This window comes from Nyctereutes procyonoides, unplaced genomic scaffold, assembly GCF_905146905.1.
Source record: "Nyctereutes procyonoides isolate TBG_1078 unplaced genomic scaffold, NYPRO_anot_genome, whole genome shotgun sequence".
NCBI classification, from domain to species: domain Eukaryota; kingdom Metazoa; phylum Chordata; class Mammalia; order Carnivora; family Canidae; genus Nyctereutes; species Nyctereutes procyonoides.
This window is the reverse complement of record NW_026575125.1, coordinates 9,050,025-9,072,463: the sequence shown is the minus strand read 5'-3', so window position 1 is coordinate 9,072,463 and position 22,439 is coordinate 9,050,025. Positions and strand designations below refer to the sequence as shown.

The 22,439-nt window shown below is 39.3% G+C and overlaps 1 protein-coding gene across 1 annotated transcript in view; it reads right to left on the bottom strand.

Moving 5' to 3' along the window:
- Nucleotides 1–22,439, bottom strand: part of FRMPD4 (FERM and PDZ domain containing 4) — a 560,598-nt gene that overhangs the window by 173,983 nt on the left and 364,176 nt on the right. The gene's annotated exons all lie outside the window — the stretch shown is intronic.

The window sequence follows — 22,439 nt, the reverse complement described above, 5'->3', positions numbered from 1 at the left end:
ATACCATTTATTTTGTGTTCTTTTTTTCTTTTAACATTTTACTTATTTATTCATGAGAGAGAAAGAGGCAGAGACACAGGCTCACAGAGAAGCAGGCTCCATGCAGGGAGCCCGATGTGGGACTTGATCCTGGGACTCCAGGATCACACCCTGGGCCGAAGGCAGGTGCTAAACTGCTGAGCCACCCAGGGATCCCCTTATTTTGTGTTCTTGCCTAACTACTGTGGCTAGAACATTCAACACTATGTTGAATAGGAGTAGTGAAACTAGGCATATTGGTCTCATTCCTGATTTATAGGAAATCTTTTAGCTTTTCATCACTGAGTGTGAGGTTAGCTGTGGAACTGTCATATATGGGTGTTGTCATGTTAAAGTACATTCACTCTATACTTAATTTGTTGAGAGCTTTTATCATGAAAGGATGCTGAATTTTATAAAAGTTTTTTGATCCATCAGTTGGGTTGATCATATAATTCTTAGCATTATTCTTTTACTGTGGTGTATCATATTTATTTATTTCTGGATGTTAAACCATCCTTGCATGCAGAGATAAATCCTACTTGGTCATGGTGTGTGAACTTTATCAATGTGCTTAACTGGGATTATTCTCTTAATTTCAATTACAGATAGAACGTGGTGGATAAAAAAAGCAATTCATTTTACATACTGATTTTGTTTCCTGATGTGCACTTAAATTAGATTTGTGAGTATTTTCTTGAGGATTTTTGTACGTATGTAGTTAAATTCTTCTCTCATAGTGTTCTTATCTGGTGTTGGTATGAGGGTAGTGTTGGCCTCGTAAAATGAGTTTGGAAGTGTTCCCTCCTGTTCAATTTTTAGAAAACTTTGAAAAGGACTCACATTAATTGTTCTTTAAATACTTCATGGAATCGATCCATAAAGCCATCTGGTCCTGGACTTTTCTGTGTTGGGAAGTTTTGAATTCTTCTGCAGTCTCTTTCTCATTATTTCCTATTCAGATTTTCTATTTTGTGATGATCGTCCTGGCAGGCTGTGTGTTTCCATCCACATGTTCTGTATCATCCAGTTCATTGGTATATAAATGCTCATAGTAGTCTGTGATAATCCACTATGCCTCTGTGGTTATCCGGTGCAATGTCCCATGTTTTATTCATTATTTTATTCTCTTGAGTTCACTCTCTTTTTCTTTGGTTATTCGAACTTAAGGTTTCTCAATTCTGTCCATTCTTCCAAAAAGACAAAGGCTCAGCTTCGAAGATTCTATCTATTGTCTCTCCAGTCTTTATTACATTTATTTCAACTCTAGTCTTTATCATTTCCCTTTCTGTGGGATGCCTTCGCCCCACCCATTCTTCCCATTGCTCAGGGTGCAAAGTTGGGTTGCCTGTTTGAGCCATTTCTTTTTTCTGAACAAAGGCACTCATTGTTATAAACTTCCCTCTTTGAACTGCCCTTGCTGCATCATACAAGTTCTGTCATCTTGTGTTGCCATTTCTGCCAATCTCAAGATACACTCAGGTTTCCCTGTTGATTTCATCCCTAATTGGCTGTCCAGGAGCGTGCATTCCATTTTCCAGACATTTGTGAATTTCCCATTTTCTTTCTGCTATTGCTTTCTAGTTTCATATCATTCTGTCTGGGGAAGACACTAGATATGATTTCAATCTTCTCAAGTTGGTGAAGATATGTACCAAAGCCCAACTTTTGGATCCATCTTGGAAAATGCTCCATGCCTGACTGAGAAGAATATTACTCTTCTGCTGCTACTGGAAGGAAGACATGTCTGCACATGTCTGTTAGGTACACCTGGTCCACAGTGTTATAAAAGACCACTATTTCCCCATTATTCCTCTGTCTGCTGAATCCATCCACTGGTGAAAGTGGGGCATTGTAGTTCTCTACTATCATTGCAATTTTCTTGTTTCTCCTTTGAGCTCTGTTCCTTTTATGTCAACTGGACTGGGCTAAGACATGCCCAGATACCCGCTAAACATTACATCCAGGTGTGTCTGTGAGGATGTTTCCAGATGTCATTGCCATTTCAATAATGAGACTACATAAACAAAAACACTCAAACCAACGTAGGTAGGCATGATCCAATCCCCTGAGGGTCTAAACAGAACAAAGAGAGGAATAATGGGCAAACTGATTGACTGTGGTTGAGCAAGAACATCCATCTCTTCTCCTGTTCTAGAAAATTGACGCTCCAGAATCTCAGGCCTTCAGATTCAGATTGGTATGTACAAAAATGATGCAGTTTGATGCAGTTTGGACTGAAATTACACCACTGCTTTCTGGAGACTCCAGCTTGCATATAACAGATCATGTGACTTCTCAGTCTTCTCAATCACATTAGCCAATTATTCACAATACATCTTTCTTTCTTTTTTTAAAGATTTTATTTATTTATTCATGAGACAGACAGAGAGAGACAGAGAGAGGCAGAGACACAGGCAGAGGAAGAAGCAGACTCCATGCAGGGAGCCCGACATGGGACTCGATCCTGAGTCTCCAGGATCATGCCCTGGGCTGAAGGCGGCGCTAAACCACTGAGCCACCCAGGCTGCCCACAATAAATCTTTCTATATCTCTCTATATATCCTATGGGTTCTGCTTCTCTGTAGAATGCTAATATACCTTACTAATATAATGCTTTATTTATAAACATGAATATTTCAAAAAGACAGGTATTAGAAAAGTACACATCACATGTTTTAAGATACCATTCCCAGTGGTGATATTTACCTTGATGTCTGCAGGGAGAGGGGGCTTCCTTACTTTTTCTACAACTTGATCTATTCCCAATGGAAATAATAATAATAATTCTTGAATATTTACTATTTTTAACGCTTAACATCAATAAAGCATTTAATCCTCCTAAAAGTCAATGAAATACAAACTACTATTATGCCCTTTTGACAGATGACTAAATGAAGACAAAGAAAAATTAGGTATCTTGTCAAAAATCATATGACCAGAAAGTGAAAGATGCAAAGCCAGGCAGCTTAACTCCAGAGCTCTCATGCTTAACCACCAAGATTTCCTCCATCTTAGCTTTTTTTCCCCACAAAAAATAAAAACACTAAGTGATAATACTATTTGCAAGCCACTTTCATATAAAGGCAATTATTTGGAATACAAAAATTAAGAATTGGGGACACCTGTGTGGTTCAGCAGTTGAGCATCTGGCTTTGGCCCAGTGCGTGATCCTGGAGCCCCAGGATTGAGTCCCACATTGGGCTTCCTGCAGGGAGCCTGCTTCTCCCTCTGCCTGTGTCTCTGCCCCACCCCCGCCATGTCTCTCATGAATAAATAACTAAAATCTTTTTTAAAAATTAAGAATTGGAAAGGACATAGGTAATGGAAACCCAAAGACTATTTGATCAGATGATAGAGATATAAGCAACCTTAACACTTAACCCGTTTCTCTTTTTTTCCTAAATCCATAAGGATCTTGTTAGAGACTATTAGCTTTTAATTTATTTATAATTCTACCAACCCCAACTAAATGCTTTCCTAATCATACCGGGATTATGAATTAAAAGGGAATCATGCCATAGGATAATTTAGGGAGGAGCTACTATTAGGCACATTTAAAGATGAAACCTGTGTCAACAAGACACTGGGCAAGGCAGGAATCCTCCAATTTAGAAAATAAAAGAAACTAAAAGAAAAGAAAAGAAATTAAAGAAAAATGCAACAACAACGGCCAGAGAAAACAGAAAATCAGCAAGACCATGATGGGAACACTTAGATTTAGGACCCAAACTAACACTCTGTACTTTCCTCGAGTCTATCTCACAATTGTGGCTCAAGAGAGCTTGAAAGGAGGTACTGCATACTATTCACGTGGAAATCTTCCTTTTTAAGCAACTGCTATAATAACATTCTGCAGTTTATAATATTTGTGTGTTGGGATTAGGCCAAGTAAGCTTGTGAAGAGCTATACAGCTAGATGTCTATTTCGTACGTACATTTTTGTCAATGCATGTGAATTTCACCTAACCCTTCACAGTCCTGTCCCCCTAAGTCGCCTTTTGACCCTGTGTGAGAATTATATCTGAGAAACAACTATTAAGTGGACTGCCACTCAATCAGGTGACTTTTAGCATGGACAACCTCAAACTCAGGCCCCCGCAATCGGACCATGGACAACGAGCCAAATTGTGCTTGAAATCTAACCCTATCACGGGGCCCTGAAAACCGTGAATAATATAACAAAGATGCCACAAACTAGAACACAAGATGCCAAATGCTGCACGACTTTAATTCAAATTGAGAGCTCCACAAATGAGTTGAGGCTCACATTTTTTTTTTTTTTAGAAGTAGGAGGGTCATAAAGAGGGAACAAATTTAAAAAGTCATTATATGTGCTAAAGTATTTGGACAACAATTCAAAGGCTGCCAAAACACATTTGACCAAATCATTCCACGGCTGCCAATTTTAGTTCTAAAACAGATCATTGCCCTCCCACAGCACCAAGCTATTCCAATCAAGTTTGCTTTCTCCCAAGCCTGTTTTCTTTTCATCTTCCTCCAGAGATACAGCCAAACCCTCTCCTTGAAGGAAATTAAAAGCTTCCTTGACTTTATTCTTCCTCTGCTACTTACTGTTGAGCTCTATCTCTAATTCCTCTCTCTGCAGTGTCACCCTATGACACTAAAGATCTTGAAACCCACATTTTGAATACTCACTTCAATCATTTACATAATGGCACTCTGATCAATGACTGGAAAATAAAGCCATTAAGAGAGAGATCTTTCTGAAGACTGTTTCAGTCCTCTAAATACTTAATCTAGACAAAAGGACATGAGTAAAAGTCAACAAAAATAGGAGAACAATTGCATTGCCACATGAAAACAGTTTTAATCTAAGTCAATTCATTGTTCCTGCAGATTTGAAGGTATCCCTTTAATTTCCAATAATAGTGGAGAAGAGTCATATATCTCTAATATTTAACAGTACACTGTCCTGTATGTACAAAGTGTCCTATGGCGACCAAGGAATTATGACAATTCAGCACACAAGGGAAAAGGAAAAGAGATTATTGCATGACCTTCCAAATGCCTTGTTGCAACTGAGACACAAATGCCTTCTTTCAAGAGCTAAAAGGCATTTGGACAGATTATCTTGAACAGGGAATCTGCAAACTACAGCCTGTGGGCCAAATCCTACCAGCCATCTGTGAGCTAAGATGGTTTTACATTTTTAAATGGTTAAGAAAAAACAAAGTGAGTATGACATTTCATGATAGATGAAATTATATGAAATCCAAGTTTTAGTATCTGTAAAGTTTTATTGGAATGCAGCCACACTCCTTTATTTAAGGTCTATGGCTGCTTTCATGCTACCATTGGAGAGATTAATAGCTGCAGGGGAAACCACATATGACCCACAAAGGAAAAATATTTATAATGTGGCCCAATACAAAAAGTTTGCAGACGCCTGGTAGGAAAACGACCTCTCTCCCAAGTGGTAAGGCAAGGATTGATTCCACTCGCGCTTTCAGGGTAAGCCCTGTTTGTTTTAGGTCAATCGACATTTCCCATATGTCCAACCACTGTGATTTGTTGAAGTGTATGTGGCCTACACCAGTTGGACCAGTGGGAAACCAGGGACTGATTCCGAGAATGCTGGGAGGCTGCTTATCTCTCTTTTGAATGGTGACTGCGAGAATGGGAAGAGTTGCCTCTGTGAGGTATGAAGCTGGAGGGTGAAGGCAGAAAAGAGAATCCGGAGATGGGGGGAAGCTCTGATGACGCTGGGTGCTTGTTAAAGCTCTTGTGAAGCTGGTGCTAGTACTTTGCATATATATATATATATATATATATATATATATATATTTTTATCACGGTGAAAAACACGTATCATAAAATGTTCCTTCTTGGGATCCCTGGGTGGCGCAGCGGTTTGGCGCCTGCCTTTGGCCCGGGGCGCGATCCTGGAGACCCGGGATCGAATCCCACGTCGGGCTCCCGGTGCATGGAGCCTGCTTCTCCCTCTGCCTGTGTCTCTGCCTCTCTGTCTCTCTCTGTGTGACTATCATGAATAAATAAATAAAATCTTTAAAAAAAAAATGTTCCTTCTTAAGAATCTTAAGGTGCCGAGTTCACTAGTGTTATGTAGAATTACATTGTTGGGAAACATTTCCAGAATCAAGATTCTGTTCAGAACAAAAGCGTTATATGTATTAAACAACAACTTTCTGTTCTCACTGCAGATGCTGGTAAACACTGTTTGACCTCTATATATCTGCAAATGGGATATTTTTTTAAAAAAGACTTCATTTATTCATTTGAAAGAGAGAGAGAAAGAGCACACAAGCCTGGGGAGTGGCAGGCAGAAGGAGAGGGAGAAGCAGGATCCTTGAGGAGCAGGGACCCCAACACAGGACTAGATCCCAGGGGATCATGACCTGAAGCTGAAGGCAGACCCTTAACCAACTGAGCCACGCAGAAGCCCCATTTCTGAGTTTAGATATTGAAGGCTTCTCTCCTTTTTTCTTTTCTGTTCTTTCTTTTTTTTTTTTGACAGATCCTGCCGCAGGTTTATTTGCACAAAGAGCACAGCAGGACACCAGGCCCATGCAGACAGAAGCCTCTACACTGGAGCCTTTGTGGGTGCCTGGGCACCTTTGGGAGCCTGCGCTGCAGGAATAGAAGAAGAGCCGGAGCCGGGGTTGCAGCTGCAGCCTGGGCCTTGGTTTGAGCCTTGGCCTTGGCCTTTGGCCGGCAGAGCAAGTCGACTGAGCTTGCAGCTGCCGCGCTTTGGGATCTTGGGCTTAACCTCCTTGGGCTTGACAAGGACCTTGATAGCCTCGGCACGCGCAGCCATGGCCTTGGCATTGTTGGCCTGCATCTTCTTCAGGCCCTTCTTGTGCTTCCTGGCAAAGCGCATGTTCCTCAGGAACTTGGGGTCTACCCCCTTAAGATATTCGTATCTTTGTGACTGGGGTTTCTTGATGCCATTTCTGTGCCATTTTCGTGACTGGTTGTGTGTGGTGTGGTTCTTGGGCTTGGCCATGCCTGCACCAAAGCCCGCGGCTCCCCAAGCGCCTCGGACTGGAAGAGAAAAAGAGCTTCTCTCCTTTTTCTTAAACTAGATAGCTTGCCAAGGATTGTGATCTTTTTTTCCTTTTTTTTTTAAAGATTTTATTTATTTATTCATGAGAGACACACACACATACAGAGGCAGAGACATAGGCAGAGGGAGAAGCAGGTTCCATGCAGGGAGCCCGATGCGGAACTCGATCCCAGGTCCCCAGGATCACGCCCTGAGCCAAAGGTGGCGCTAAACCACTGAGCCACCCGGCCTGCCCTGATTGTGATCTTTTTAAAAAAAAATCACAACGTTGGTTTTATTGAATTTTTTCTCTTCCTTTGCTATTTCCCAGTTCATTAATTTGTGCACTCGTCTTTATTGTTTCCTTCCTTTTGCTAGCTTTAGGATTAATTATTTCATGTTCTAGCTCAAGGTATAAATGTAGTTTATACATTTCAGAAATTTTTCTTTTTTTAATGCACATTTTGAAGCTACTAACATCCCTCTTAGGTTCTGAATTCAGTGCATCTCATAAGTTTTAATATGTTGAGTTTTCACATTCATTTCTCACAAGGTAGTTTATAATTTCCCTTGATACATTTTCTTTGACCAATTGGTTGGTTAAATGCATTGTTTAATTTTCACATATCCATTAGCCATCTCCTTTTCCTTCTTCTGATGATTTCTAGTTCCATTCCAGTTTAATCAGAAAAGAGATTTTGCATAATTTCACACTTTAGAATTTGCTGAGCCTTCTCTGAGGACCTAACATGTAGCGTACCTTGGATAATGTTTGAAAGGTTCGTTGAGAAGAATGTATATTGTGCTGTTCTCTGCTAGAGTATTCTGTGTATGACTTCTAGGCGCAATTAGTCTATTTCTTTATTTATCTTCTGTTTTACCCATGATTGAAGTGGGCTGCTAGGGTGGCTCAGCGGTTTAGCGCCGCCTTCAGCCCAGGACCTGATCCTGGAGACCCGGGATCGAGTCCCACGTCGGGCTCCCTGCGTGGAGCCTGCTTCTCCCTCTGCCTGTGTCTCTGCCTCTCTCTCTGTGTCTCTCACGAATAAATAAATAAAATCTTAAAAAAAAATGAAGTGGGCTGCTGGAAGTCTCCAAAAACCACTGTGTTGCTACATATTTCTTTCTTGAATTCTGCTAATAGGTGATTCATATATTTAGGAGCTTAGTTATGTTTGTTGTATGAATATTTGTAATGATTTTGTCTTCTTGGTGAATTGTCATTTTATCCTAACATAACATCCCTCTTTGTCTCTTGAAATTGTTTATTTTGTTTTGTTTTGTTTTGTTATTTTTAAATAGTTTTTGACTTAAAACGGACTTTGGGGGTACCTGGGTGGCTTCTCTTTCTGCCCCTCCTCCTGCTCATGCTCTCTCTCTCCCTCAAATAAATAAAAAATAAAAATCTAAAAAACCATATGTAACCGACTCTGTCTGATATTAGCATAGCCACTCCTTGGCTCTTTTGATACCATTTCAATGCAATTTTTCTCAAACTTTCACGTTATTTCTCGTGAAATCAAAAGTGAGTTTCTTATACACTGCATATAATCAGATTCTCCATTTCTAAAATACCTTCTTGCTAATTATGTGTTTTGATTGGGGAGTTTAACCTATTTTTACTTCAAGTAATTATTGATATAGGATGTACAATTGCTATTTAAATTGTTATCTTTTTGTCCATCCTTCTCTCTCGTACGACCATCCACTGTGTTTCATTGAGATTTTGTACTGACATGCTTTCATTACCTTTTTCTTCTATTTTATAGATAATTTCTTTGTGGTAATCATTACAATTACATAAAACATTGTAGTATTATGCCATTCTATTTCAAACAGATAAAACCTTAATTTCAATTGCATAGAAAAAAACACTAAAACAGCTCTACACTGCCCTGGCACATTATGCTACTGATATCACAAATCACATTTTTAAATATTGTATATTCATTTGCATAGATTTGTCATTTATTAATGTTTTTATCATTTAAATTCTATACAGGAATTAAAACTGAATTGATGCATGGAGACACTATTAATAGAAGATGCTATTTATGTTCTCCTTTCATGAAGAACTTTATAATTTCATTTCACTTTGCATTAAGGTATACATTCTTTCACTTTCAAGGACTCCTTTTACCATTTCTTAAATAATTTTTCTTAGAATGTCTTAATTCATTTTTCAAAAAAGACTTCATTTATTTATTTGGCATAGAGAGAGCAAGTACAAGCAGGAAGAGCAGTAGAGGGAGAGGCAGTCTCCCCCCCTGAGCAGGGAATCCAATGTGGGACTCAATCTCAGGACCCTGAGATCATGACCTAAGCCAAAGGCAGATGCTTAACGGACTGAGCCCAATTGGTGCCCCAATTCCTTCATTTTTGAAGGACAGTTTTCCTGGATACATTATTCTTGGTTGAAAATTATTTTTTATTTTAGCAATTTGAATATATCATTTCACACATTGTAGTCTACAATGTTTTTACAGAGGAATCCACCTATAACCTTATAAAACCTCCTTGTGTGTGATGAGCTGTTTTTCTCTTCCTGTCTAAGGTTCTCTCTTTGCCTTCAACTTTAGCAGTTTGATTATCACCTGAGTGGCTATATGTCTTCTTGGACGTATCCTGATGTTATCTGAGTCTAGTTTCTTCAATTACTATGTATATTCCTTTCTTCAAATTTGGGAAGTTTCCACAGTCACTTGTTCAAGTAATATTTATGTCCATCTCTGACCCTCTTTTTATATTTATTTTCTGACCCTCTTTTTAAACTTCCCTAATGCATATAATGTGGATTCGGGTCCCACAATCTCTAAGGCTCTCTTCATTTTTCTTCTTACTACACTTTTCTTTTTGCTCCTTTGACTCCACCATTTCAAATGACCTGTCTTCAATTTCACACCAGTTTTTTTCTGCCTCATCAAGTCTGCTGTCAACTCCTCCAGCATACCTTTCATTTCAACACCAGAATTTCCAATTGGAATGCCTTATAGCTTATATCTCTTTAGTGAAATTCTCACTTTGTTCATGCATTGTTTTCCTTATTTTGTTTAGTTGCTAACTCTGTTCTCATTTGGCTCACTGAGCATTTTCATGACCGGTATTTTGACATGTAAAACAAAGCCATGCACATGGATGTATATTAGAGATAGTTTCTTTCTTTTTTTTCAAATATTTTATTCATCCATTCATGAGAGAGAGAGAGAGAGAGAGAGAAAGAGAGGCAGAGACACAGGCAGAGGGAGAAGCAGGCTCCCTGCAGGGGGCCCGACGTGGCACTCAATCCCAAGACTCTGGGATCACGACCTGAGCTAAAGGCAGGCGCCCAACCTGAGCCACCCAGGTGCCCTAGAGTCAGTTGAAAACATTTAATTTTGTTGCTTTGCATGGTTCATATGTCCTTGTTTCTTAGTATGCTACAATTTTTTGTTGTTGTTGAGACAGGCATTTGAGAAAAAAGAAAAAAAAATCTCTTCTAGCCTTTATATACCGGCATTGTTTAGAAAAATACTTTCCTGATCAGCCCAGATTGAAACATTTTCTGAGGATGTTTCTTCTCTGGATCTGTGCATGTCATTTTAGTCATTTTAAATTCAGTGGGCAGCTTATTCCTACTTCTTCTCAGAAGCCCACAGTCTCTTGCTCCTGCTGACACCAGCCCCAGGAACTGTAGTTCTAAGATGCAATAGTGATAGCATCTGGTGTCATCAGCTTCCAAATGACACTTTCAGACCAATCAGCACACCATGGCAGGTGAGACAGATTACAGTCCTGGAGGGAGCCCCCAAACCAGCTAGAACATTGGGTGCGTGATATGCTGCACTGTTTGTGTCCCTGGGTCCTAGGATTGAGCCCCGAATTGGGCTTCCTACTCAGCAAGGAGCCTGCTTCTCCCTCTCCCTCTGCCTGTCCCTCTGCCTACTTGTGTTCTCTATCTCTTTCTGTCAAATTAATAAATAAGACCTTTAAAAAAAATAAAAAAGAAGAAAGAAAGAATCCATAGCACAGGTATCTTCCTGGTTGCACAATGTTAGGTCACACAGAGGGAGGAACATGGCCAAGGATGCAAAACAAGAATTGAACTAATAACCCAGTTACTGGAAGTTTTTCTTTCTTTTATACTGGTTAGGGTACATTACTTCCTAACTGGTCTAGAGACCTCTCACAAAGGTAAATTGTGTTCCATATAGCAACAGTTTCTATGTGGGAGAGTGAAGTCATAAAGCTTCTTTGACTGTTATCCCACCACTGTGAGTATTTCTTATATCCAATTTATTGTAGAACACTTGTACTGTTATAGAAAATTACAGAGTTTGGGCAGCCCGGGTGGCTCAGTGGTTTAGCGCTGCCTTCAGCCCAGGGCCTGATCCTGGAGACCCGGGATCGAGTCCCACGTCGGGCTCCCTGCATGGAGTCTGCTTCTCCCTCTGCCTATGTCTCTGCCTCTCTCTCTCTCTCTCTGGGTCTCTCATGAATAAATAAATAGAATTAAAAAAAAATTACAGAGTTCCCATTCATCTGGCACTCTCAGTTTTGACTAATGTTAACATCTTATGGTAGCCTGGTAAATTTGTCACAATCAGTGAACTAATACTGATACATTATTAGTAATTAAAGTTAACATTTCATTCAGATTTCCTTAGGTTCTACACCTAATGTCATTTATCTGTTCTAGGATGCCATCCAGGATATGACATCACATTTAGTACTCCTACCTTCTTAGGCTCCTCTAGGCTATGTTTTAGTGATACAAACCAAAAAATTCGTTTCATAGTTAAAGCTAAATTTGTTAAAAGTTTTCTGCTGATTGTAACTCGCTAAATTGCCAAATGGTGCTGTTTTCTAGTTCAAACACACTATTTTATAATGATAAATGTGAGGCCAGGCCCACAGTACCTAACGATTACCCACCATTACACAACTAGTACTAAGAAGAGCTGGGATCTTAGCCCAAGAGTTTTTAGTTTTTATCACCCAATTTCTGTGCCTTACAATGTAATTACACCACCCTAGAAACTCACCTTCATTACCTTCTGAATTTTGAATATCTGATAAACGGACACAATAAGGTATGAATCAGTGATGATTTTTCAAGGTCTCAAGGTTTTATTGGGAAATATATGCTTTATCAATGTGCTCAAATTCTGTTAGTGAATTTCCTAAAGCAGAAAGTTAACAGGTTATTTTAAGTCATTGACTTATCGATGATCATTTTTTCTAACAATTTACTAAATATAATGCTTTAAGAAATAGTTCTATTCATGTATCCATTAATTCATCCACCCATCTATTCATATATACATACACCTAAACATTTTTGTAACAAAAATTTATTAACCAGCTACTATTGCTCAGAAAATATTCTGAGTGGTGAAAACCAACCCTGATTAATTTGTAGATGAACCATCATGAGTTTCCAGGAATTTTTGGACTGAAATTAAATGGTATCGATATAATGAAATTAATAAATCCATTTAATATTTTGGAAGTTCTAAGTAGAAATGTAGGCTTAGTACGGTGAGAAATGGAACTTTAATCGTTGAACTAAAAAATAAGAATTAGCTGAGGAGATAAGAGAAGGCTTATCTCTTATTCTTAAAAATAAGAATTGGCTGAGGAGAAGAGAATGGCTTTAGAGAAAAAAGGAAGGGGTGGTATCACAGAAGCCAAGAGAATAACTTAGAAGAGAACATCACCAGAAATGAATTGGGGACTTTTATTTGGGAGCTTTATAAAATTCCTCCAGTAAAATGAGCAGTGTGACTTCAAAACACTATGGACAATTAACTTTTTCAAAGTATAATGCGGCTGTTTCTCTGTCGACCACTGGTGACAACAAGTTGCTATGTAATTTTCACATCCCTAATAATTATTTGCACTTGCATTTGGCATTCCATTGTGACTGGGTTTCTGTTGCTATCACTGCCTCCCCTACAGCCCCTCCCACAAAGGTGCTGGGTGTTGGTGGGCGCAGCTGCAAAGCCTGTGATCAGCACACTCCTTTCCCTCAGCCCCCATCACAAGGAAGGGGGAGCCACGATATTCACATAGGGAAGGTTTTACTTCTCTGTTGGTTTTTTTTTTTTAATTTTTTTTTCTGTTGGGTTTTGATGATGTTAATAACCCTACCACACTCTTTAGAGGTAGGTAATGGTTGTTAGAACTGTGCAAGGAGTTCCTGCGGACAGTAGAAACACCATGGAAGTTTGCATTACTCATAATACAACCTCAGAAAAGTCACTTTACCAATGTCTGCCATAATTTCAGTCATCCATAAAATAGATGGCAGCTTCCCATTTTATGGGAGGGTTTTATGCATTTATCAGATAGTGAATCAGAAATACAAGAATGAGATCAAATGAAGATATTATAGGGAACAGTTTGGGAAACAATTACATGCCATAGGACCATTGTGGGTGCCGATTTCTTTTTGTAAATGAAGTGTTATTAGAAAAAAACCCCATCAATTTATTTACATATTTATGACGGCTGCATTCACTACAATGGAAGAGTCACACTGCTTTGTGTTGTGACACAGATCACATTGCTTCCAACGCCTAGAATATTTACTATGGGACCTTTTACAGAAAAGGTTTGCTGACTTGGCTTACAGAAATAGAGGCTATGGGGGCAACTGGGTGGCTCAGTGGTTGAGTGTCTGCCTTTGGCTCAGATCATGATCCTTGATGGAGTCCTAGGATGGAGTCCCGCATCGGGGACCCCAGAGGGAACCTTTCTTCTCCCTCTGCCTATGTCTCCACCTCTCTGTGTGTCTCTCATGAATAAATAAATAAACTAATAATAACAAAGAAATAAAGGCTATGGATGGAGGAAGAAAAGTGTGAATCTTTTGGTGAGAAAACCCATCCTTAACAGGGCAGAGAGATGACTTTTTGAACGAGTCAATAGCTAGAAGCAATTTATCCTCCTTGCTTGGCCTTTATTGAAAAAAAATGTTAAGAAACAAAAATCAAGAGGTGGGGGCTGAAGGTTAATCAATCTTTACTCTTCAAAGAAGCATGAATGATCAAGCAATCTTGTCATATCCTTTCTGACTTGTCTTCCTTCCCTGGATTGGCCATCAACCTACTGAAAATGATGACAGAGAAGAAAAGCAAATGATAGGACAAAACACAGTTCCTTTTACTTTCAATTCTACTGTGCCCAATAGTAAGCCAAAAGTAGGGAGCTTTGCTAGAGTGCATTCACGCCAAGAAGTGAAATTAATTTTGTGTACCAGTTTGACTTTCCAGGTTGGAATGCAAAAGGTATAAAATGTATAAGCTATGAGATACAAATCGTGCAACTTCGCCAATTCTGCATATTGAGCGAAAAGCCCTTATATTTGCATACAAAGCTCACTTTGTACCATAGAAGGATGATCAATAATACCCATGATAATAATTCAAACTTTTAATTTTAACTTCTTAGAATGGTGTTAAATGGCCAATACAAAATTATGAAATATTTGCAGACCACGAAGGAAAGGGAAAACCTGTAGATTTTAGGAGCTTCCTGAGCATGTTTATCTTGTTTTTTGAGGAAGGGGACTCCGTTTTCATTTGGCAACGGGTGCTGACAATTCTGGGGTCGGCCCTTTGTACTGACCAGTACCCTTTAAGATCAACTAGTCTTCTTAGAGAGTCTCTCCTGGCCATCACAGTCTGAATTGCTATTGTCAACCATGAGCTCCTGGGGCAGGTGAGTGGCACGCTCCATCAAACAACCAAGAGATATGCCTACTCTTGACTCAGGCTGATCGGTGTGTCCACCGGCATAGAAAAGTAATGCCACAGCTCACCAGTGCTGCAATGGAGAGACTCTCCTCCAGAAAATGGCCATTGATAACAAGGTGTTATTCAGGCTTTGAGAAGCAATAGAAGACAAGGGCTTGGCAGGGAGTGGGGTCTCGGTCCCCTAGGGCACTGCAGCGAGACACTGTATATCCAGCCCTCCTCTCCTCTTCTGTAGGAGTGCAGACATAAAGACACCTGCCACAAGGGTGATACTATGTCCTCTCCAGTTCAGCCGATTTACTTGGCAAAAACACCCACAGCCGCCAGTTGGCATTTGGCAGAGGCCAAAATTTCCTGCCTGTGCCCCAGCCTTAGGCGAGGACATCAAAATTGCTCTCTGCAAGGGTTGGCTCAATCCAGAAAGAAGAGCTCCAAAGGCCACTCAAAAGAATCAAGAGGTGGTAGCAGCCTCAAGCTAGTATTTCAATTACAGGCTGTGACAGAAACCTGGTCACCCAGGTGCTTCTCTGTTTCGTGGTTTGGCTGTCCCTGTGATCCTAAATGGCCTCTGTGACCCAATTCATGTACATCCCTAGAGGCTGCAAAAAAAAAAAAAATCAGGAGAAGAAGGAATGGATCTTGTTCACCACCTTGCCTGCTGTCCACAGCTCCCTTAAGCGGGCAAAAGCCAACTCTCTGTAGTTAAGTGGCCCAAGGTAATTCAGATAACGACAAAACCTTCAGATTCTTTGGCTTCCTAGACAAAAAAAAAAAAAAAAAAAAAAAGCCAGGGGTTTGAGGGGTTTATACAAGAGAGATGGACACATTAAGTAAACCAGCCACATTTCTAGAGCAAATACACAAGAAAATGGAAACAGACTCTGATACAGGAGAAGACTGTGTAGCGCAGCTCTTTTTGCCATATGCCAAGTTAGAACAGGAATGATAGAGTCATTTCAGAGCCTTACTTTTCAAAGCCCTTCCATCAACTCTGCAAACGTACCTTCCAGCTGGGAGCAGTAATTATTAACTCAGCAGATAGGTGCTTTGTCAGATCCAAAAGAAAACAAATCTGCTCCAATGAAGGGAATAAACAGCCCCTAACGTTCAACCAGGGAAGCTGGTGCGTTGACAGGACATAATTACCTTTCATTGCATGTAATGATATTATCACTTTTACTTTGTTCCTACAATTCCAAAATTATAATATACCTCCCTCGCTTAAATGGATGCTTGGGATCCTCAGGAACTCATTTAACTCAATGGCATTTGCTTTTGCCATGAGGCAATTATTTGCATTTTATGAAGAATTCATTGTGTATGCTTGGAAGCAATATGTTTTATTTAAGAATTCTTCATCACAACCACAAAAAATGAGGCAAACTGCTTCTTTTCTAACATAATGCCAATTTGTAACTCTTTCTACAGTTAAAAAGTCACAAAATAATATAGCAACCCAACTCAAATAAATCTCTCCTATTTCCATCCTTGGCACACCTTTCAATTTCCACAAAAAACTTTTGCATTTCATTCCCAGAATCAAAGGGTGACAACTTATGTAATCACTCAGATCCATTTGTCCTTTGTTGGATGTCTATTAATAATGTCGGATTGATGAAGCAGGAAACTGATGTCTATTTCAAATATGAAAATAATACAGGGGATACTGGGTGCTACCGCCAATATCCAAATCCAACTTTGCAACTTTAATTTTTTACAAAAGGAAAAGATTTAAAAAACTGATGAGAGAGAAATGGAGGGATTTATCCACAGAATATGAGCCAGACTCTCTTATGAAATCTTGGGGTGAAAATCAAGGGAAAAACACCTCAAAAATAACCTTAAGAGAACCATACAATACTTGTGAATAATCAGTTGCTTGTGACTTGTTGGGGATATTTGAATTATACTAGGTAAAGCCTAGGGAAAATACTCTGTGGCTCCAGCTGAAGGATGGGGTAAGGATTTGCTATTTCTCTATTCCATGATAATACATTTGATCATGGTGACTTGACTATTCTGCTTGTAGTTATTAATAAAACTGAGAGATGGAAGACATAATCTGATTAAATTTCCTTAGATTATTCTTTTCTGGAGCTAGATAAGTCAAAAATGCATTTCACACTGACCACTGGACTGGCTACAAGATGGGAATGCCTAAACTACTCCCAAGACCGGCAATGTCCACACTGGAGAACAAAGTGGAAGTTTCCACATCTCATTATGAATCTCCACTATTCAGGATTCGGGACTGAACTCTCTTGCATTCAGAAGATAGTGACTCAGTTTAATTGCCCACCATGGGAATTGCTGGCAGAGTAATAGAACAGTGTGTCTTGTCCAATAAGCAAGCAGGGCTACTTTTTGTAGACTCACAGGGTGAAGGTATCCAGAAATCCAACAGGCCAAAAAAGAAGAGGAGAAAAAAAGAAAAGAAGAAGAAGGGGGAAAAAAAGCAAGGTTCTCAAATGTAGAACTTGAAAAATCAGGGCATGTATTTTTGCAATGACCCTCCAGTCTCCTTTCCCGCCCCCGATTGCTATCCCCAGACTCCAACTGGGCTGGCTGTTCATAAACATCTATCTTGCCAACAGTGTTCTAATATTTATTTTGACCATGTTTTAATTTTCTGTTCAATCCTCAAAAGCCAAAGTTCCAAATTTATGAAGGACATTTTTTTTTACATGAATCCTCCCCACTTGCACAGGCCAATGAGAGTGTTTTTATTCCATTTAATGAAAAAAATGGTGTATGGAACACACAGTGCTCCCTAGTCTCTATGACATATATTTTATGTTTCTGAGGAAGTTAAACAGACCTTGCACAATTGAGAATGATGGCACGCCTATCGCTTGCACCATACTCTAAGATCATAAAAGGTAAGACATTGTCTTACTAATCTCGGTATCCTCAGCATACACTTGTGTTCAATAAATGTTTGGTGGAGGCATGTTGGCTGGGGCAAGGAGTGCTTTTCAAGGAAGCGCATGACCAGATGACCAGGTGGATGGGCCATTTCTAATGATGCTGAGTGGGGAGGGTAAGCCAGGGAAAGGTGGAGGTGAGCAGAGCTGGACACACTTTAATAGGGCTGGGTGATTCCAGGGGTGGTGATGAAGGCTATGGAATAAAGGAGGCTTAACATGCATTAGACTCCATTACAAAGCACAGACAAGCGAGGCTTTATAGTCTGATGATGTGGAACAAATGCTACTCTGACTATCCAGAGGATGTGGCAATCTCAGTTCCAGTGAATCTCACCTTTTTCTCAAAAAGTCAATTCCCCAATGTAGCTATCTCTCAGGTCGGTTGTCATGGTTTAATGAAATCTTTGGTCTCGCAATAATTTTCTAAACTTGCTTTATCCAAAATTAGATCATGTGAAGAGGAAAAGGAGGTGCTGTCCGTTAATTATGTCAGAGCAATACTCATAAACCAGGACGCTCCTGGGCAGACAAGGTTATACTCCTCTATATGTACTGTCCTATATGCACACATAGGGATCATCTATATGTATCTTCTATATCCATTTATACCTATATCCACAACTACATCTGTATCTGAATCAAGAGCTATGGTAATATCAATATTTCTTTTTTAAAAAAGATTTTTTAAATTTATTCATGAGACACACACACACACACACACACACACAGAGAGAGAGAGAGAGAGAGAGAGAGAAAGAGGCAGAGACACAGGGAGAGGGAGAAGCAGGCTCCACACAGGGAGCCCGATGCAGGACTTGATCCTGAGACTCCAGGATCACAACCCGAGCCAAAGGCAGGCGCTGAACCACTGAGCCACCCAGGCGTCCCAATATCAATATTTCTATCTACAACTTTATCTAAGCTTTATGCATCGACAGCCACAACCACACCAACAACTCTTATTTATTGATGCTGTTCTTATAGCAAGCATGGCAGTGCACATCAAATTCTTTATACTTCTTTCTCTTTCCTTCCGTTTCTGGCTCTCTCACTCATTTCTTAAAAGGACATTCTTTCCTGAGACTTTCCTTCCAGTCCAGTTTCTCTCTTCCTATCCGAATCTCTCATTTCCCCTGGCTCAAATAGTAATAATAGGAAACTGACCAATTCTTTTTTTTTTTTGACCAACTCTTCTTTGACATCTCCCGTAATTCTTAAAGAATATTCTCAGTTGCTCAAACAAATGTATTTCATATTTTTCTGACAATACCAACAACTGTTGTCCTTTTCTTATTTTATTTTATTTTTTAAAATTTATTTATTCATGAGAGTCACAGTGAGAGAAGCATAAACATACACATAGAGAGAAGCAGGCTCCCTGCAAGGAGCCCAATGCGGGACTGATCCAAGACCAGGGATCACACCCTGAGAGAAAGGCCGAGGCTCAAAAGCTGAGCCACTAGCCCACTGATCTTGGATTTCACAGACTCTAGCACTGTGAGAAATAAAGTTCTGTATTTCAGCCACCCACTCTTTCACAGTTCATTATAAAGGCCCAAGGAGACTAAGACAATAAGACATCAGGATTTTTTACTGCTCCTGAAGCTATTTCAATGTGCAGCAAACGTTGATAAACAGTAATCTACAGAACATATAAAAATGGGCACTAAATATGTGCATAATGACATTAAAGTCTTTTTTTAAACTTTATATATTACCAGTTTTTTTTTAAATCAAATATCAGGTATTGGTTCTACTCTAAATAATTGGGGATGGGAAAAGGAAGATGAAATTTAAACACATTTAACTTCCCTCGGCTGTGTTCTAAAGGAATCATCAAGATAGAATTAGCTCATTATTGAGCTAGGAGACCCTAACTTTGAACAAGGGAAGCCTGGATCTTCCCATAGCTTCATTAATAACTTGAAAGTAGTTATGCCACCATCAAAACCAATTGTCTGATATGAGATATCATTTAGATCCTAAGAGAAGATAGAAAAGAAGAGATCTAACATATTTCAAAGAGAATATGTAAAAGATTGAGAAATTAAATGCAAAGGTGCTAATTACTAGTCGCAGCTTAATTTTCAAATTGTTCTTTTAACTTACAAAACTAATGAGTAGATAAATACTCCACACTGCAAACTAGAGCTCCACAGAAACCTGAGTAATTAGAGTATTTCTTTGTAATCGACAGTACTCTGTAGATAAGAAAAAAAAAAAGACCCATCAGGATGATATTCATTATAAAACTCACTAGTGATAAAGAACAAACACTTTTGAAAAAAGTACTGTTCTTCACATCTGAAAACAATGAGTCTGAGAGAACTGTGGAAACTTACTTTTCCACTAAAAAAATCCTACAGATTTAGGGGCACATGGGTGGCTCAGTATGTTGAGCGGCCAACTCTTGATTTCAGCTCAGATCATGAACTTGGGTTCCTGAGATTGACCCCTGCATCAGGCTCTGTGCACAGCAGGGAGTCAGCATGAGATTCTCTCTCCCTCTGCACCTATCCCAGCTCAGGCACTTATGATGGTTCTCCTTCCATCTCAAATAAATAAATAAATACATACATACATACTTAAAAAAAATCTTACAGATTGGGAAAAGTGGCACTGGTAACAACGGTTTTTAATGTTGCTATTCAGTAATCTGTGTAGCTTTCTCTATGAAGTTGCTGCTTTATTCTTATAGGTTTTAAGAGCTGACAGTAGGCCAGTGTAAATGTTACATTCACACCTGGGCTTGCCCTTAAAAATGTCAAGAATACAAAGAGAAATGCATGTGGCTAGAACGAGCTGGGACACCTGGCATCTACAAACAACAGGCCTTGGTTTGGGTTTTTATCTATTGATCAAATGGTTTGGAATGTATGGAAGCCCCAATCCAAGGAAAAAGAAAAATTCATTTTCTTGAAAAAGTCTAACATATACCTCAATACATTTATAATCTGAATCTTTTAGAAAGTGCATTTCTTTGACAGAAATTCTTATTGTTTTGAGTCAAAGCATCTAGGCCACCTGAACTGAGCCAACTGCATGAATTCATAACCATGCTATAAAATAGCACAATATGACAAAATACCATCTTTTCAGCAATAGAAAGCACTTGGTAAACTGTTCAAAATGAACAACTCAGAATCGAGGATATAAGCAAAATTGTTGGTCTTTCTTCCAGTCTTTGTGCTTTTGGTGAGATTTTATTCCCATGGCCAATCCCAGAGTAGTTTCTATGGTATCACATCCTCAAGAAAGCCATGAAGAGCTAGTAGACCATTGCCCACAGGCTCCCTGTAGTGGGTCATGTTCAAGGGCAACTTGAAACTTCCCAAAAGGCCAGGCCATCAGTAACAAATTGTACTCTGAAGAGAGCTGCTCTCCCCATTACAGGAAATTCGAGAGGTGAGATTTGAGTGACAAAGACTGGAAATCTAAGCACAACGTTCATATGTTTTCCACACAGATCACTCCCGTAATCATGTGGAGGTGCTGAGCTATGCAAAGACCAAATCCCAAAAAATAATCTTGAGGAATAATTTTATGTTTATAAACGAGAACCTCCACCTCCGAGTAGCCCTGTTTGCTTATCAGTCCACAGGCAGATTGACAAGAACAAAGAAATGCAGCTGTGGTCTGAACAATGTTTCCCTTGGTGTCCAGTATCAACTCAGTTGTGTTCGGTTAGGATCGGACATGCTTGCTGGTCTAAAAGTTATTTTAAAAATCCTCATACTTAAGAATATTCCACATAGGTTGTAAAAGAAAGCAGGGTGGACACTTGTTTTTTTGAAAAGTGCAATATGAAAACTCATCTCAGACAATTGCAAAAAAACCAGAGAACTACAACCACTGATTCCTCCAAAACTCTTTACTCAAACAGTAAACATAGAATTATCTTGTGATCCAGTGATTACACTGCTAGGTGTATACCCATAAGAATTAGAAGCAGGCTCTCAAACAGATACTTACAAAGCAATGGTCACAGCAGAATTATTCCTAAGATCCGAAAGGTATAGACAACCCACATTTCCATTGAGAGATGAATGGTTACACAAACAAGGGCTATCCGTAAAATGGAATATGTACAATGGAACATTATTCAGCCTTGAAAAGGAAGGAAATTGTTATATAAACCACGCCACGGATCAATGCTGAGGACATTGTGCTATGTGAAATGAGCTATTCGCAGAAGAACAAATACTTGATTTCACTTAGATATCTACAATAGGTAGATTCCTACAGAAAGAAAGTAAAATAGAGATTACCAGAGGGAGCAGGGGAATGGGAAGGTAGTTTTCAACAGAGTTTCTGTTGGGCATGATGATAAAGTTTGAGAAATGGAGAGCGGTTAACAGTTTTACAATGTTCTGAATGTAGTTAAGTGTCAGAACTGTACACTCCCAAATGGTTAAAATGTTAAAAAAAATTTACCATTACATTATACACATTTTATCACATTAAAAAAATAAAAAAACGCACCACACAAGTCCAAAATCTTAGCCAATGTCAGCAAAAGGAACACATATAATCCTGTTAGCTCATGTTTTTTATAATGAATGACCCAGTAACATCTCTGTCTTGACCATTTCTACAAGGCAATTGAAATGACACTCCTCCAGTGGGGACAACTGGCCTTGGATTGACTAATGAACACTTTTGCTCTTTCCCGGAATTACCTTACTGTACCAAGAACTGTCAGCCTAACAGGGCATGTGACCAACTCTGAAG